The sequence below is a fragment of the Pogona vitticeps genome, chromosome 5 (genome assembly GCF_051106095.1).
Source record: "Pogona vitticeps strain Pit_001003342236 chromosome 5, PviZW2.1, whole genome shotgun sequence".
NCBI lineage: Eukaryota > Metazoa > Chordata > Lepidosauria > Squamata > Agamidae > Pogona > Pogona vitticeps.
Window position 1 is genome coordinate 101,639,322 of NC_135787.1, and position 19,743 is coordinate 101,659,064.

A 19,743-nucleotide genomic window follows, 5' to 3' on the forward strand; every position below is an offset into this window, starting at 1 on the left:
GAGGTGGCTATTGAGGGCACTGGCTCTAATCTCTTCAGGTGCAGTCTGAAGGACCGGGAGGATTTTGTTCCACAGCTGCCTGTGATAGGCCCCCATTGCAGCCTGGTAGTTTGAGACCCTCATAACAAAGGAAGCCAGAGAATATAGATCACTGGTTCTTAACCTTGGGTTACTCAGGAGTTTTGGACTGCAACTCCCAGAAGCCTTCACCACCAGCTATCCTGACTGGGGTTTCTGGGAGTTGCAGTTCAAAAGCATTCGAGTAACAAAGGTTAAGAACCACTGATATAGATGATGACCCAGTACATCCAGCTTTCTCCCTTCCTTGTTAGTAGAAGTGACTGAGGACTAATTACCAGCTCGGGACTGATTTGATTGTACGATGATGGAATTTGGTGGAGGACGCTTGATGAGGAATGCTGTGTCTGTGAGTGCGGTAGTAGTTCTCCATACACCTAGAGATCTGTAAAGACGTAGATAGTTTGTCCCAGGATTCTTTAATAAAGTCCAACATGGAAGGGATGAATGCCAAAATCAATGGGGGGATTTATCTTGGTTAATGTCATCAAAGACAAGGTTGCGTTTTGGAGATGGTTGTTCAATATCAAGCTCCAATGATTTGGCCATGCAAAGGATGAGAATAAGACATAAAGTACTCAGATGGGGGTGGAGAATGAACATCTGCAACATCCGAATCAGGGGTTTGTAAATTTGAAGGAGACTCTCTGGACGCCTCAGAGAGAGGATCATGCTCAGAAACTGTTGACACCGAAGAATCTCCAGAGATGGAGAGAGTTGGAGAGGGAGAATGTTGACGATCCCAAGAAATAAGGACAAGAGGGGTTGGTGCTGGGACCTGATGGGCACAGCAGGATCCAGGTAAAGAAACAGTCGGGTGCAATGTCGAAGCCGACAGCACCATAGAAGAGCGTGGGTGCTTGGATGGAACAGACTTGTGTCGAGAGGGAGCTGGATGATGACATGGTACTTCAGAGATAGATAGACGGTGTTTAGCAGACTTCTTAGACACTGGTACCATTGGACTGAGCTCGTAATAAGCTCGGTGTTGACTCTGAAGAAGAGGCAGCGGTGGCGATGGAGAAGACTCGGATGGGGCATAAGCATACCAAACACGTTTGGGATGCTCATAACAGTCCTGATCAAATCTCGGATTGAACTCATCAAAACGGTATTGGTGACGATCACCGTGCTGATCGAAGTCATAAAGGGGATCTCCATATTCAGGAAAGACATGGCATTGAGATGGACATGGAACAAGGATTACCTTCCGATACTGTGAGGATGGGGAGATGTGACGCCACTTTGCTGCCCTCTTCTGTGGAGAAGATTGCGAGACCAATGTCTCCGAGTTCGAAAGATGGATAACAGTCGCCTACCTGGTCAAAACAGGGCTAAAATGGGCCGAGGCTGGGCTGGATATGACATTAGCCTCAGAATGGCCATGACTTGGAGACAAGCTCGGTATAGAGACCGAAGCCTGAGCACGAGAAAGAGGACCTGACTCTCCTGCTTTGGAAATGGAATCTTGGTCCAGGATGTCCCTTGACGATTCCTCCAAGATGGGAGATGGGAGGGAAACATGGACAAATAGTGGCTCACGAGGCTGATGAGGCTTAGGAGCCCTCTTAGCTTTCTTTTGCTTGACTCTGTCCTTATCCTTTTCTTTCTTAACAGATTGAGCATTTGCTGAAATCGAGGAAGACTTCGACGTGGAGGACAATGTCGATACAGAGGGAGATTTAGGCTTGGAAACTTTGGTAGAGGGAGTAGTAGGAGCCAACAGGATGGAAGGCTCAGATTGAGGCACTGGAAGAGGGGTAGGTTCCATTATGGGGCTGGTTGGAAGACTGGAGGGTGCCAAGGATTTTTCCCACAAGTGGGACCTAAGTCACTGAAGCTGGAGTTTAAGAGCCGGTTTTGTTAACTTTTTACACTCCGGACAAGAGTGAGTCTGGTGACTCTCACCTGAACAGAAGAAGCAATGAATTTTATTGGCACACATCATGCAATGCTTGACTGGGACTGAGGAGGCCATTTAAAAAGGGCAGGAAGGGAGGGGAGAGAAGGGAGGGAGACAAAAAGAAGAGATAACTAACAGGGAAAGGTCCATAAACAAAAAAGTTGATTAAGTCCGTGATCCAAGAATTGAAAAAAGTTAAGCAGTCCAAAGATCAGAAAATCGTAAGATTATAATCACAAAATCGCTCTAGGAATCGCACAGCAGTCCGATTTCAGTGGCGGCTAAAAGGAATTGAGGTATTACGGGCAGGCGGAGCATGCGTACCACGGGGCAATGTCCTATTAATCACGTCTTTTTAAGCTCTAAAATATTCTGAGAAGTCCTGCGCAGGCAAACCTATTTGTGTGCATTCACAGAGGCTACGAAGAAGAATCTATTATTTCCTAGACTCTTTCATATGCAAGAGCAGGCACACAACTATTAATGCACAGATGCCTTAAATTGATACTTGTCATTGAATTTACTTAGAGTGTGACTGCATTGATTTGATTCACTTTCTATTATGTCTGAAATCACAATCAGTGCTCAGGGGCTGCAGATTGATTCAGGAGTTCACTATTCATACTGGATGCAAAGCAAGTTGCATTCTAGCCCGCAGCCCCCTTCTTTCCTTCCTTCATCCCTCTGGTCCCACCTCTGCCAATTCTTTCTTGCTCTTGTCCTGCCTGTGTTGATCCTTTTATGGTTGGCTGCAAAGATGCTTCTCATTTAAAGCTTCAGACTAATCCATACATGAGAATGATTCCATAGCAGGGATCACCACCTTCCCATCTGTTACTCTTTTCCCTTACTTTCAACTAATGAATGCAGGAAATTACCTCATCTCTGATCACATATGGTTTTAAATTATTGGCATGATAAACTTTTAAAGTTTACTTTCAGAACTGTCAGTAAAGTAATGAACAGCACTGAGTATTTGCTTCACAGCAAAAGGGCCTTACCACACGATCGGAAGCTTATTGTGTTTGACTGGGTTCCAGATTAGGACACAACCCATCCCCCCTTAAAATCATGGTGCTTTGCTTTTACTACTTCCCACCCCACCCAGGCCCAAACACTGCACCCCAACTGCCTTTGTCACCAAAACCACCTACAGACAACCCCACCTTTACAAGAACACATCACAGCTAACCACATAGAAAAAGCCCATTCAAATCATTCCTGCTTGGAAAGGTAGAAGCCCATCAACAGCAGAGAAAAGGGGCCACTTGGAGGCAAAAAGGAATTGTCCTATTTGAATTAGCCTTTGTGTCATGCGGTCAGTAAAGAATACTTGAAATTCACCCACTTTATAAGTGACACATATCCTGTGTATTTGACTGTGTAGTTGCACTCTTACATGCTGACATTCATTGTAAAACTCTCAAACAGTGTACAGTACAATTAAATGTGACATGCAATCAATAGTAAAGAAACAGTACCTCAAAATCTCCAGTTTTCTAATTTGGTTACATGATACCTGAAACTGAAACCAATTCAGAGAGGAATACTCTGAGTACTGTATTACACTGTCCTTACTCTGAATATAATGTGTACCCAGAGATCATATATATACTTTTTCTTTTTTTTCCCCAGCCCCTGGTGAAAAACTACCAGGGAGAGCTAGTTTGCTAGCACCATCCTGCTTTGGCTCCACCCTACAGAAAAAAGCCTAGCCATCACTAATAGTTTACATGCACATGATATTTACTGGACTCTCTCTGCCTCCCCTTCCTTGTACAGTAATATGTCTTGTTAGCCTATGATGCAAGAAAGGCTAGCAGCTGCTTACACCAAAATCAAAAGACTAATCAACACTTCCAGAAATCCATAGAATCAGGAGAAATCTAAGAAAGTACAGAATAATACGGAAAAGAATAATCATGAAGACATAGGTAGGCTGTAAATGTTAATAAACAAATAGATAGGTGGTCTGATTTAATTTAAGGTAGCCTCCTATATTCCTAATTCAAGGTTCAGATTTGGTAATACATAAACACTCCACTACTATAATCTATTATACTGTCACCAGTGTTCTGTCTTTCATTGAGCATTTCTAGGTCTGTAAATCATCCCACACGGGGAGAATATTCAGCCATACAATTCTGCACAACTAGCAGAACACAGTACATAAAACAAAAGGATCTATTGTTTGCCTAGATGAGATATTCCTCTAGCAGGCATTTATTAGCCAATTTCAAGAGAGGCAATATGCATTTCTACTACGATCTTGTTCTGGACTATGGCAACGAGAGAACAAAAGTCAAGTGACATCCAATTAAAGAAATATTCATGATCAAGTTTTGTTCCCAATTCAGGGTTTTGTGAATCCTGGAAAGCAGTATTCAATTAGGCACCATAATGCCCATGGCAACAGACAGAAAATAAATCTGAAATATCTATGTTTCCAGCTTCTCATGTGAAGCTCTTCTACTGTGGGATATGCTGATCAAAACTGTTCAAATGTGGAACACTACAGAAGTTATAAAAACACAAAACGACCCGTTAGTCCTTCAGTCAGGGTGGATAAAATCAATGATTTTGGCAATGGCCAAATCCTGAGCATCCAGGCTCAGAGATCCAAGAGCACCCTAATTAATTAAAAGTTTCTTATCACCCCCCCAACAGTGGCAGATTTCACATTAAAGGCTCCCCCCCCCCGGCGCCAATCCTGAGAACCACAAAGGCTGTCCCAGGTTGAAAGAGATCCCTAGGGAGACTCAGAACCTTGGAGAGGGAAATAGGGGACTTTTAATTAAAGATTAAAGTCTATGGCTGATTATGTCATCAGATTTACACACTCAGAGCAACACAAACAGGATTTTGGTTAGAGAGTCATGACTGCAATCTCCTATGCTTCTCCTGGACTGCACAATTGTTTGATTTCTGAGCCAAAATCCACCCAAAATTCAGAGTGTGTACACATCTGTATTGTGGTGTGCAGTAAAATAACTCCCCTATATACGCTGGATTTAAATCATGCATTCATTAATGGGTATCCATTTTCATACTTTACAATATGGAGGGTTTTCAAAACAACGCCCCCAAAGAATCAAGAATTCCATGCTCCAATAAACATATGATCTAATTTTTGACATGGGATAGATTGGGAAAGGAAGAGTAGCATATACATCAGGAAGGGGAGGGAAAGGGAGGGAATGTAAGAAAATGCAGTTAGGTATATTTAGAATTCTTAATGTAACTCATAGTGAGACCAAACATTTACGTTCTCATCCAGTTTTAAAGAGAAGAACACATACTAGTGCATGGACTCCAATTTTTCTAACTATTTGGGAAATAAGATAGTCAAACACTCTAAAACAGATGCATAAAATTCTACCGTTTTGTTATTACAGGTGTACTCAATTTTGTACTCATTGAGGAAGACATAATTTCATGGCTCTTTTTGAGGGAAAAAGCCTTTCATACACATACCTGGTTGGTACTGGGAAACATACTAGATAATAAAACATACATGAAATCTGTTACATGCCAAAAACAATTGGCTCTGTAAATAATCATAATCCACAAATGGGTTTAGTTTCTTGTCAGCATTTTAACAGGTAGAAAACTTTTCTAATTTCTAATATTTTTTCTCATCCATTAACACTAACCATTACATTTCCTTCCAGGCTAAAACTGCAATAGATTTCACCAAGAACAAATTAAAAGCCAGATTATTTATTTGTTCTCACCCCCCATTATCAATCTGTTTTTATCTTGAGTATCCACTGAATTTTTTCTAAAGCTTGCAATTTGCTTATAGCAAAAATTTTAAGAAATCTAGAAGTTTCCATCCAGGTGATGCAAGCTAGATGTGTTTTAAAACTTCTCCAAGTTTTTTCTTGTTGTATCTATTACAGTATCACAAACAAATCTTATCTGCAATGATATTCAGGTGAATGTTACTATCATACTCTGATGAAACAGTTTACTTTTAGTCCATTCCCTTTTCCATATCTATGATTGCATCTTAACAAGATATAGCACCAGTCTTTTTGAAGTGAAACTGGAGGCCTTTTGTAACTTTTATAGTATCCTGGATATTGGCTCACCAAAGGTAGGATAGGGTTATGATAGTGAGATGATTAAAATGCTGGATCACACTGTACTGGGTGCTGCCATCCCATGCTCTCTTGTGGGTGCTGGGGTGATGGGAAGAGGGGTCAATGGACTGTATGTTTGGTAAAACAAACCAGCAACTTATAGCATTCAGGTAAGGAAGTATAAGGAACGTTTGCATTTATTTCATAGAAACAGGAAAGTAAAGAATTCCTTTTCTTTGAAGATGTTAACTATCCACACTTGATGTAAATTAAAATATCCCATTTTAAAATGTGTATTTTTAAAAAAACCATTGATTTTTTTATGCACTCTGTTTTAGAACTTCTTCTCTGGACTTGCCAATCATCTAAGATGTGGTGGTGGGTCTACTTGGGGAAAGCCCTTTGGAATACTGTTTTCTGAGAGCTTCAGCTGGAAGCTGTTCAGCAAAAGCAAAGACCTTCCCATTTCCCAAAACTTTTAAATTTCTTTATTTATTTGAATGCTGATTATATAGAGATGCTATTTCTGTGTGAATGTATTAGTCACCTTATGACATTTTAAGCATTATCCTGTTTTCCTGTGAACAAGGTATGTTCAAAACAAGGTATATGTGTAAACAATTAGTAAAAAGTAATAAACCAAATATTCCATTTTTTAAAACTGTAACCAAAACCCCAGGTCTATACTACATTACTGCTACTCTAGTATAAGTTGCAGGTTTAGAATTATTTTATGTAAACGTATTCCACACTAGCATTCACCCCAAAGATTCCACGGAGGCATATAATAAACATGAACATTAATTCAGGCAAAATACAAGTACTACAGAACAGGAACAATGGTTTAAAAAGGCAGCAAGAGGTAGTAACAATTATGGGAAGACTGACACAACATAATGCTTTAAAGTGTGATGTCAGTGTATCGCTTTGGGGAGTCGAAATGTAACCATCTAAAAAAAAAGACCTTACAGATACACGTGACATTTGCTTGCTAAAGAAGGATTGGCTCTTAACAAAGATCTTAATACCTAATTAAGTTCGAACCTTGACTTCCATATCTTGGTGCCTTCCATCTGTGTGAGCTGGGCATGGCTACTGTATTAGTCCAAGACATGGACAAGGCTGATGATGAGTGGGCTACTGGGTTAATGAAGCCCACCAGCACAGATCAGAGGTCCCCCATTATGCATATCAAAAGGGCATGTGTCCAAATAAGCTTCAACTAGTTTCAAACCCATTTTGCTATCATCACCATCAAGTGAAGTATCTCGGAAAGCACAGGCTTTTAAATGTGTTTTTGTACTGATTTTATTTTCTATTTTTATATAATATTTGTTTAATTTTTTTTAAATATTTGTATACTTACTGTTTCTAGCTTTTAAACATTGTCTTTTAATGATGTAAGCTGCCTTGGGTCCTTTTTAAGGAGAAAGGCAGGGTAAAAATATTTTAAATAAATAAATAGGCTTATAGGACGGGGTCTATATTAGCAGGATAAAATAATGACAGTTCTTTGGTAAAAGCCATGGGACTTTAAAGTTTACAAGCAGTTTTAGGGCCAGGTTGAATATGCCGTATGATCTGTGTACCAGTCCTTCAGGGAACCTTCAGTGAAATGATAAACATACCATTAGCTGTTACTACAGTTTCTTCATTCAGCATCCATAACTGCCTAGACAACATGGAAAAGGACTGTGTTAGCACACAGACTTGGGGACTTGTAGCCCAGAAAAGTAAATTTTCTAAGCTCTGGCATTAGAGCTAAGTTAGTTTTGCTGTGTGGGCAGTCATATCTATATTACTGACCTAAATTCATCAGTATTTTCTCACGTGAAAAAGAGGCAAGAAAATAACTTTTAAAAAGATGGGATTTGTTGACCTAAAATGAAAAGAATACCAGCCTGTCATATCTTGTACCACTGAAATACTTCTCATATATGCATGTTTCTTTCAGGAATTTAAATTACTTCAACTTCAGTGCCCACGTGAGGTATAATTATCACAATTTTATACTTAGCATGACAGAGAAATAGAGATATCAAGTTGACTTGCCAAATGTCACATAGGAAAGTAGGAACCAGGCTGGGAATAGAAACCTCATTTCCTCTTACCTGGGGCCAAGGCCACAAGACCCACCTTCCTGTTCAGAATACTATGGAGGACACACATGCATTTTTTCTGACACCACTGAAGTGAGAAACATTTGTTTGTTTGTTTATTTAACTTATATGCCGCCCACACCACCCAAAGGTTTCTTTAGTGAAGCAAACCTATGAATACAACCTGTTTATTTAAAATTTTGATTGACTGAAGACCTGAGACCTCAGTAAAGACAGAACAATCCTTCACAGTACTGCTGAAACAATCCCTGGCTACTATCTCTTTGCCATATTGTTGGGGAAATAAAGAACAACACCTAGCATTGATTTGGGCAGGTAAAAGGATAGGATTGCACAGACAGAGAGGAATTCTTTCTTAAAGGCTCCTTGAGTTCTATGAAGAAAACAAAATAACTATAAGTGGAGGGGGCTCTGCTCTAGATGCTCATGCCCAGTGCAATGTCAATAAACATAGCGTTCCTTCTCTGTTATAGTGATGAGCAACTACTTTGACTAGTAGAGGTTTATACAGCCTGCAACCCATCAAAGCACACAGGCAGGAAAATCCAGAGGTCTTACATCTTGCTAGATAAATAGATACATAATACATGATATGGTATAGACAGAGCTTGGCCATAATGAATTATAAGCAATTAGGTTATCTATACCCAATTTCTGAGCAATGTGACTACAACCAAATTACATGTCAGAAGCATCATAATAGCTGAATTTCTGATGCCTTAAAGTTACACTGTATAAACCAGATGAGATCATCATCCAACAAAGGGAATATTTAATTTAATTTAAATTAACTGAAAGTTTCCTGTCCCATCCCCTTCAGATTCTAAGGCACCCCTGTGCTTTCTTTCACCTTGGGGAAGCCTTTGGAAAACTCAGGATGGTGTGTGTGTGTGTGTGTGTGTGTGTGTGTGTGTGTGTGTGTGTGTGTGCGTGTGCGTGTGCGTGTGCATGTGTGTGCGTCCCAAAATCACTGTCAGATCAGTGGTGGTTCAGATCACAGCAGCAGTATTCTGGCAGTAACATTTGGCTGTTGAAGGCTCCCTTGCCCTATTCTGAAGATGCTAAAGGCTTCCCCAGGGCAAAAGAGAGCACAAGGGAGCCACAGAATCTAAAAAAGGGGAGACAGTAAACTTTCAAGAACTTTAAGCATTCCCTTTGCTGGATGACGCTGTGATCCAGTTTAGGCAGTGTAAATTTACACAAGAGGAGTAACAGAAATGAACTATTTAAAAAAATTCAAGTCCTAGGTGTTCAGTACTGTGTTCAAATGCTAGCTTTGCCTAACGGAAAGAAGATCCAGATTGCCACTCACCAAGGAAGAGAATCTTACTGAAGATCGTACATCCTAATGGGAGAGACAATGCAAAGACCTGATGGTGGAGGAGAGAGAGAGAGAGGAAAAAAAAAGCATTAGCTTTGTCCCCTATTTTTTTATGGAATTTTATTTATATTTTGAAATAAATATAAAAATATATTTATATGCTTATATCAGAAACATGAATATTCATATATCTATTTTCTCATTTAGAATGATAAATGAAATGTTTTATAAGGATATGTTTCAAAACAGACATTTAGTTGACTATTTCCACTCTAAATGTTTCTTAATAACTATGAAAAAATTGTAAGGTAATATATCATGTTGGACAGTTACAGATGCTGTATGTTGTTGACATATATAGTTCTCAAACTGTCTTGCCATTTTCAGATACATCTTTCATCTGCAGTATGTGGTTGGTAATCAAGAAAATCCAAATCAAGAAAATCCAAATCAAAAGACCAAATCAAGAAAAATGTCTTGACATCAGGGGATGCTGCCATCCAGAGGAGTAAACAGACCCTCATTTCCACCATCCACCTATTTTACTTCTGTTGGAAGGAAAAAGAAAGGAACAAACTTTGTGCAGAGTGGTGGGAAATGGCTATTGGAGACAGGAAAGGACAGGAGACAAAGGGGTGGTAGGAAAAAGAGCAAGGAAATCTAGATTGGATTTCATAAACAAGAATTTGCAGAATTATAATGCTCAGCTCTCAATTTTAATGCTGAAGCTTGTTTAAAAGCCTGAATTGGAACTTTGCTAATACTTTTATTAATCTTATACATAATATCTATCTCACCTTTAGAACCCCATGATTCTACTATATGCTTTAGCCAGTTAGTACATTTAGATCTACAGTAGCTCTAGCATAAATTGATTTTTGTTTTTCCAACTTTGCATTTTTGTTGTAAAAATAACTCTAATAATCATGCCAATAAACTAAGAAATTTTAATAATTAAAAACAGCAATATTAACAATATCAAAGCAGCGTAACAAATAGAAGTTATGTTTAAAAATGACAATGTTATTCAAAACAAAGACTACAGTCCATCCTAGTATGGCTATGTCTCTTGAGGGTGAGGAGTCCTTTTATCTCAGTTTCTGGTACTGCATATAAGGTAGACAGATGTATCACAACATATAGGCAGTTATATGTAGCTTCTTGTTTCCCATTCAACTTTCTTTTACTTTAATGTACTTGAACTATGAGTTAAGGGAATCAAGAACATGGTTTCCAATGTACAGCCTAGCCGCAACATGGTACACCAAATGAAGCAGGGAAAAGAACCTGATACTCATAGTCTATGTGGAGGGACACTGCATCCTTCTTAAGATGGCTCATATTTTCCAGAGGCAACAGAAAGCACAGGAATTAAGCTGTTTTCACCAGTTAGTCAAATACTTTTGAAGACATGAGGATCAAGCTTCCAGAAAATCTTCAGAAACATAACTAAATACGTATGTGCAAAAGACACAGACAAGGAAGGCACGAGATGGACACACTGCTTATTTAATATACATTTAGAAGAACCACTTTTCAAATATATACTTGCTGTGCTTTTTCTGGATTTTGTTAAAGAATACATAAAGTTCTGTACACTCCACACCAATACGTTAAAAAAAGAGTACTAATACAATCCAAATCTGCCCAGGAATTCTATGCAAATTTAAGGACATTAAATATGGCACAGAAATGCAATCCTTCAGTCTCGAGAGACTATGGTAACGTGCTCTGTATCGAGGACTTGGAACAGGGTCTAGTGTGGCTGAGAAGGCCAGTTTGAAAGTGACAATCCTTTCCACACTGAAGTCAAATACAGTCTGTCCCCTGTCCAGCTCCCTGATTTTGCTGCTTCCGGGACTGCCTCTTTGCCTGGGCCTGCTGTACAAGTGTCTCTTTAAATTGGGAGATGCCGTGATGCAACGCCTGCCTCCAAGCTGAACACTCAGTTATCAAGGTTTCCCATCTGTTGAGGCCCATTCCTAAGGCCTTCAGATCCCGCTTGCAGATATCCTTGTATCACAGCTGTAGTCTCCCTCTGGGGCAATTTCCCTGCACTAATTCTCCATACACGAGATCTTTTGGAATCCGACCATGACCATCAGCCATTCTCAGAACATGCCCAAGCCAACGTAGACGTCACTGTTTCAGTAACGTATACATGCTGAAAATTCCAGCTCGATCTAGGACTACTCTGTAACTTTGTCCTGCCAGGTGATACAAAAAATGTGTTGGAGACAAAGCATATTGTTGCAGCTAAAAAGGTTAAAACAGTCCTAAAAATTAAATGAGTTTTTTAAAAAAATTATATGGATTGTGCAACTCACTTCAAGATTTCAGAGGTGAGATGTCTCTATCATAGTCATAAGCCATCTATGGTACATCATCACAAAACTGAATTCTACACCAATCATGAGAACCTACAGTTCATGGAACTGCAGTAAATATATAGTTCTGGTCATTCTGCCGGGGGTCTATACCTACACAATGGGCACTTTCATGCAACATGTCTATTAAAATAACTTCCACATATGGATCTAGACTCACTCTTGCATATTCAGCAACAGAGGATTTGCAGAACAGCACAAAGGCAATGATACTGATCGGATCTTTGTGGGTGGACCTGGGAGCCCACACGGAAAGGATGGCAGAGCTAGGGTTTAAGAGAGCCAGAAATAAACTACGTATCACTGTTATTATCGCTGAGGTAAAGCACCTGGCACTGCCAATACAGTGAAGAGTTTTTATTAGCACCTTCCCACATCAATGCCTGAGGACAAAAATGTGACCAAAGTAGCAGCTCTGAAATTGGATTATTATGAAACTTTCTTTACAGAAGTCCCACATTTGATTTTTAATTAAAAGCCAAACTACAGCTCCAGACAGGCACTTTATAATGAATTGGGGGTGATAAATATAAAATATTACTTATGTCACTCAATGATGGATGGAGAGATATTCAGATATGAATATGCATTATTTTCTCTCACAGTTTACATAAGCAACTTGGTGATCTGTGAGTAAACTTTCTCAAATCTAATAAACTGCACCAAACACTTCCAATTCTATATGTTCAGTTATTCAGCTGTCAACAGGTAAATGAAATGAACTCTAAGAAGTGCACACGTGTGAGAGAGCCAATACTTAATGATTCTGAAGCCAATATATGGAAATCTCCACTGAAAAGCACTGGTTTTAAGAACTCTGGATAACATAGTTCTGTCTATGGTAACAAACCTATACCATGATGTATCTGTAGCCACATCTATAATGAGTAGGTTTTATAATTTTGCATACATCCTCTGTTTGGAAGATCAGCTACAAGGTGGCATGAAACAGATTTCTCTTGGTATTGCTCCATATAAACATTTTCCATTTTCGAGTTTTATTCTTCTACAACCTGGCAAATGTTGCTTAATTATGGTCCCACAAACAGAACATTTGAGTAAAGCGAAATGCACAGTCATCTCCGTTAAACTGAGATGTAGTAAATAAAATCTAACAGTTAACACTGAAATTTTAATCACCACAAAGACTTACTTTCCCTTCATCAGATAGATATCTGACAAATGGTATGTGGGCTGAGTTGAGGAGAATACAGTGTGTCAAGACTCCTGAAAGTGCAATGTGTTTTTCTGTTCACAGAAAGAAAAACAACGTCACTGGATTCCATCAGTGAAGGCCAGGGCATTCAGAAGCAGTTAGAAAACTGGTTTTACTCTCTATCATTCTTCAGATCAATGGGGCTTCCAAGTATTCAACAGGCCTGTAAACCTGTACAATATGTCAAGGTTCTTTCACTGAAAGATACCAACTGTTCTTAACACCCATGAACAGACAGAATGTTTTCCATGTGAAAGATCATGAAGATGACTTCCAGACAGAGCTGAATCTCAGCCTTTCTCATTTAGATATTAACTTATACCACATGTATCAATTCTTGAATTCAAAGGACTTTCAGGAATGTGCGCGCGCGCGCACACACACACACACACACACACACACACACACACACACACACACACACACACACACAAGCAAATGTACACACACAAAATAAGGCTTTTAAAACATAAAAGAACACTTGCTCTTTTTGTATGATACAGTCTCCCTTCCTTCGCATTCTGTTTCAAATACAAAATGTTTCCCTAAAGAATGACTACGTCAGCCAATTGGTTTAAAATGAGCCAGGACTGACTGGAATGTACCACCCCAATTTTTACTGTGCCAAGGCTCCTGCCTGAATATGAGAAACACTAACCCCTGATCCTGTACATAGTACTTCTTACCACAGAGGAATCACAACTAGTTGTGATATATCTGGAATCAGGAAGAACATCCAGAAAGAAATGGAACTCAATTTAAGTGTTCATTAGCAAACCGTCCTTCAAAATAACTAAAAAACAAAAACAAAAAACAAAACAAATGCAATGACAGTTGACTGACAAAATTACAACTACTTACTCTCTTTGCCCCACCCCAGTCCCTTCCTCACCATTTCAGAAAAAAACAAAACTGTCTTAAAGATTAACACATTCATTACAGCACAAATATCTGTAGATTAAAATCCATTTCATGAGAACCCAAAAGCAATTAACTGTCTTAAATTTTAAACTGTCAAGTGATCATTGTGCCTTAAAGGGCTGTAAGCCTGTTTGCTTGTTCACACACACACACACGTGTGCACTCACACACACACACATTTGCTAAAGCAAATTTAATAAGGCTACTCTTTTAGCAAAATCTGTACAATTTTTCAAGAATTTTTAAGGAACCTGGCAAGCCTATTTCTATTTTCCTCCTGCACACGAAATGAAAGAGGGCAATGGGACACTGTCATCTAGAAACCCCCACATAAAACAACAGAGACTAGATTTTATGTCAAGAAAAAGTTAACAAGCAAAGGCTTATCCAGACAGGACATCTGTACCAGCTCTCATTCATTCCTCTTCTTGCATGGTAAATTGCATGATTAATCTCTACAAGTGTTTCTTTTTAACTTAAGGGTCTCTTCCATTTCCTGTGGTCCCCCTTCTGGTTGGCAAAAAAAAATGCAGAACATAGGATACCAATTACCGTGTATCCCCAAAAATAAGACAGTGTCTTAATTTAATTTTTGCTCCAAAAATGCTTTAAGGCTTATTTTCAGGTTTTTTTTTTTTTAATGTAAAACAATTTACATTTAGTCATGTCATCTTCTGGTTGCTGCACAGTGATGGAGGGCAGGGTTTCACTTAACTGGGGCTTATTTTTGGGGTAAGGCTTATATTACGAGCATCCTGAAAAATCATACTAGGGCTTATTTTCAGGTTAGATCTTATTTTCGAGGAAACAGGGTAAGTGTTTTCACAGAATGAATGCTCCAACCCTCAAATTATGTCAATATGCATTTCATCCACACAGTAAGAGTAGAAATCTGGGTGTCAAGAAGATACAGAACACAAGAGAAGCAAGCAAGATCCGATACAATTCAGCCTTGCTGTACAAGACCTCAATGTACTTCAAGCTAAAGCATGAAGTAGAATAACTTGCAAGAACATCATTAGCACTCAAGAGTGCTCTGTCTATCTTTGGACTGCAACCTGATGAGCACCACTCATAGTAGTAAACAGATAACCAAAGTCTCAGTGGCTCTGCCTTTCTTGAGTGCCATTAAGTTGTTATCATGATTGGCTTTGCAGAGGGAAGAGCCAATAGATACTTCGGGACAGTCAGGATCTGTGACTGCAAGGCTGTGGCTTAGTTAGCAAAGTATGCTGCTTATATACCACCCCTCAGCACTTAAAACACTCACTGGGTGGTTTACAACTTAATTGTGCAGTGCAGGCTACACACTGCACTCACGCACCCCAATGAGCTGGGTACTCAATTTGCCTACCTTGAAAGGATGAAAGACTGAGTCACACTGAAGCTGGCTACCTGAGTCTGTAAGGATGGAACTCAGGTCATGAGCAGAGTTTTGACTGCAGTAGAGCAGTTTAACCACTGTGCCCCCAAGCTCTTAATTACATTCTGAGGGGAGACAAACTACCTGGGGTGATCATATGGTTCAGCGATGTATCTCTTCTCTTCCACCCTGACTGCTATTAAGAAATGGAGCTGGAGATTATTTTGCAAAACCCACACCACTGTTTTCATTTTTATTCCTCTCTTGCTCTTCTGAGGGTTGTATGTCCTTCTATGTATCTGTTGCATGATCACTTACCAAACTTGCCACATCTCACTTACCAAACAGTAAGGATCCCTGAGCAATCAGCTATCACTACCAGAATTTGGGGTCTTTGTTCTATGAACAAATCAAACCCTTCAAAAAGCCCCAGGAAGATCAGCCAGATGCACAATGCACTGGTCAGCAGTGTCAAGAAGGAAACAATTTTCTCCTTCAACTCAGTTCAGAGATGATCAGAGCTATGCCATAGCCACAGCAATACTTTCATTATTACAGGGAATAAACCATGCTGGTTTTTTTTCCAGATGGAGGACTACCAGGACTCTCAAGCCATTGCTTTGCATTCTGAAGCAAACATGTTTTTATTGGTGAAACTCCGCACTACCACCATCAATCTATTCTGCTTCTCATGAGCTCTATGTGAGCTCTCCATTTCTTCCCCACTGCTACAGTTCTTCCCTTTGTTTCTCAGGTACCTTGCAAGGCGTATCTGTAAGCGCACAACACTCAGCATGGGAACTTGCCATTTTTACAATTCTTTTTTGGTTACCACAAATCCCATTTAGTCAATTCCACAGAGCTATTTGCTAGGGATGGGCCTTTCATTTCTCGAAACATAAAACAACCTCTTTCATGTAATCTGTGTTCTTTCTTGGAGATTGCTGAAAGAGAGCCTCTAAACCCAAATGATTCATGTTTTAAAAAGAAGGGTTTACAAAGTTTCAGTTTTGTGTTGGTTTTCCCTCTTTTGTTCAACCTTTTGGTGCCCCCTTTCAACCCTTTGTCTGTAAAACTAAGGTCTTTTTCATGGAGAAAGGCCGCAAGGGCTGTCAGTAGCCAATCAAAATGTTCAGTGGGGTAGTAAGAAGTTTGGATATGTAAAAGTGCCTAGAACCCACAGAGTTCTCTTTGCTCCAGTTATTACAGTGGGCCCTCGACTTAAGAACGGCCCTACTTGAGAACTTTTCGGGTTACGAACCCAATCTCATCACAAGTAGTAAGCCCTACTTGCGAACGTGGATCGGGTTATGAACCCAAAAGGCAGGGAGAAAGGGTGGGAAATTCAAATTTCCTGCCCTTCCTCCCTGCCTTTGGAGCTTTCAAAAGGCTTCCTCCGACAAAAGTTCGAACTCCCTGTGCTTTCTCCCTGCCTTTTTGAATTCAGAGAGCTCCGAAGCTGCCCATCGCGGCAGTGGGGACCCCCAGGGAGGTCTCCCAGGGCTTGCACCCCACCGAACATTGGATGAAGCCCTTTGAAAGCTCCAAAGGCAGCGGAGCGCCTGGCCGCTCGCCCCCGGCTGCAGTGGAGGCAGCGGAGCGCTGGGAGGCTAGAGCAGGCTGGGTGCCTGGCCGTTCGCCCCCGTCCGCACAGAGCCAGCAGAGGGCCGGGAGGCTTCGGACTGGTAAGTCCTTTTTTTAAAAAAAAAAACTTTTCTGTGTGGGTTTTGGAGAGTGAGTTTGGACTGGGGGGATTATGTTTCTGTGTGTGTGTGTGTGCGCGCGTGTGTGTGTTTGCAGTCCCTACGTGGAAATTGCTCTTTTTATTTTTATTTTTGTATTATTATTTTTTTGAAATGCTGGAATGGTGGTGCCTCACTTAGCGACATTAATCCATGCAGGAAAAAACATCGCTAAGCGATTTTTTAAAGCCCATAGAAATGCATTAAAATGTGTTTAATGTGTTCCTATGGGCTTAAAAACTCACCTTATGGGAAAATCCTCCATAGGGGCGGCCATTTTTGCTGCCTCTAAAGTGAGGCAATACAGTGGGCGGCCATTTTGGAACTGCCGATCAGCTGTGCGAAAATGGGGCCTTTGGGATGATTGCGGGGGAGTGCTTCCCCGTGATCATCCCAAAGGCCCCGCCGATCAGCTGTGCTTCATCTCTCTCTCTCCACCCCTCGCAGCTCCAGCCGCGGCAGGGAGACTGAGGCACCGCCGCCACCACCCTGGCCGAGAAAGCTGCAAGGGGAGAGACAGAGCCAAAGCAGAGCTGATGGGCAGGGTTTGCGATGATGGCTTCCCCGCGATCATCCCAAAGGCCCCGCCGATCAGCTGTGCTGCGAGGGCTGGAGAAAGAGAGACGAAGCACAGCTGATCGGTGGGGGTTTGCGATGATCGCGGGGAAGCCATCATTGCAAACCCCCACCGATCAGCTGTGCTTCGGCTCTCTCTCCCCCCACCCCTCACAGCTCCAGCCTCTGCAGGGAGACTGACAGCCTCGGCAGGGAGACTGAGGCACCGCTGCCACCACCCTGGCTAAGACCCTCTGCGCCTGCAAGTGGAGAGAACGAGAGAGAGAGCTGAAGCACAGCTGATCGGTGGGGTTTGCGATGATGGCTTCCCTGCGATCATCGCAACCCCCGCCAATCAGCTGTGCTTCCTCTCTCTCTCTCTCTCTCTCCACCCCTCGCAGCACAGCTGATCGGCGGGGCCTTTGGGATGATCGCGGGGAAGCGCTCCCCCGAAATCATCCCAAAGGCCCCATTTTTGCACAGCTGATTGGCGGGGCCTTTGGGATGATCGCGGGGAAGCGCTTCCCCGTGATCATCGCAAAGCGCATTTTCCCCATAGGGGCCATCACAAAGCGATCACTCTTGCGATGGCAAAAAGTCTATTGCAAAGCGATTTCATTGTAAAACGGAGCAATCGCTATGCGAGGCACCGCTGTAATTCTGTTCCCATGCATTTCAATGGGAAATGGTAGGTCGACTTACGAACTTTCCAAGGTATGAACATCCTCCTAGAACGGATTAAGTTCGTAAGTCGAGGGCACACTGTACTTGTAAAATTTCTGTGTGCTGTGTTGGTGCCGTCCTTCTTAGATTCACTCCAGCCTGCCTACCTGCTATGCTCCATCTTGGGTACTTCCCATTTTTGCCTTTCCAATCCCAAAGAAGGGCAGTGCCAAAGGATGCTCCAACTACTGTACAATTGCACTCATTTCCCACGCTAGCAAGGTTATGCTCCAAATCCTACAAAGTAGGTTTCAGCAGTATGTGGACTGAGAACTCCCAGAAGTACAAGCTGGATTTCGAAGGGGCAGAGGAACTAGAGACCAAATTGCTAACATGTGCTGGATTATGGAGAAAGCCACAGACTTCCAGAAAAACATCTACGGTACTTACAAGAACCTTGTAATGAGGGTGAAAGAGGAGAGCGAAAAAAATGGTCTGAAGCTCAACATCCAAAAAACTAAGATCATGGCCACTGGTCCCATCACCTCCGGGCAGATAGACTGGGAAGATATGGAGGCAGTGACAGATTTTACTTTCTTGGGTTCCATGATCACTGCAGATGGTGACAGCAACCATGAAATTAAAAGACACCTGCTTCTTGTGAGGAAAGTGATGAGAAACCTCAACAGCTTCTTAAAAAGCAGAGATATCACCTTGCCAACAAAAGTCTGCATAGTCAAAGCTATGGTTTTTCCAGTAGTGATGTACGGAAGTGAGAGCTGCACCATAAAGATGGCTGACCGCCAAAGAATTGATGCTTTTGAATTGTGGTGCTGGAGGAGGCTCTTGAGAGTCCCCTGGACTGCAAGGAGATCAGACCTATCCATTCTATAAGAAATCAACCCTGAGTGCTCACTGGAAGGACAGATCTTGAACCTGGGGCTCCAACACTTTGTCCATCTCATGAGAAGAAAAGACTCCTTGGAAAAGACCCTGATGTTGGGAAAGTGTGAAGGCAGAAGGAGAAGGGGACGAAAGAGGATGAGATGGTTGGACTTTGTCACCAAAGCTACCAACATGAATTTGACCAAACTCCAGGAGGCAGTGGAAAACAGGAGGTCTTGGCGTGCTTTGGTCCATGGGGTCACGAAACAATAACACTCCTTTCTGGGGATAAACTTGAAAAGGAGAGCTTTTAAATCAATCCAAGTAAAAGGTATGTGTGCTTATCACATCATCACTGTGGTGGACATATGCATCTACAATGAGAGTACATGTACAGTGTTGTGCATTCAAAGCTAATAGCCTGACCACCCCAACCAAAAGAACAGCGACAGGGAAGTGGTAAGATTCAATTCAGTAGATTAGTATTACTGTTGACCTTTTTGA

At 41.3% G+C, this 19,743-nt stretch overlaps 1 protein-coding gene across 12 annotated transcripts in view; it reads right to left on the reverse strand.

Moving 5' to 3' along the window:
• The window catches only part of LOC144589475 (uncharacterized), a 132,227-nt gene that overhangs the window by 83,255 nt on the left and 29,229 nt on the right, over window positions 1-19,743 (reverse strand). For 6 of the 12 annotated variants that reach the window (XR_013545605.1, XR_013545603.1, XR_013545604.1 and 3 more), the window contains one exon: window positions 9,499-9,556. The exons of the other annotated variants lie outside the window; for them this stretch is intronic. The gene's annotated coding sequence lies outside the window, so the exon portion shown is untranslated. The remainder of the gene's footprint in view (window positions 1-9,498; window positions 9,557-19,743) is intronic. 12 annotated transcript variants of the gene reach the window in all.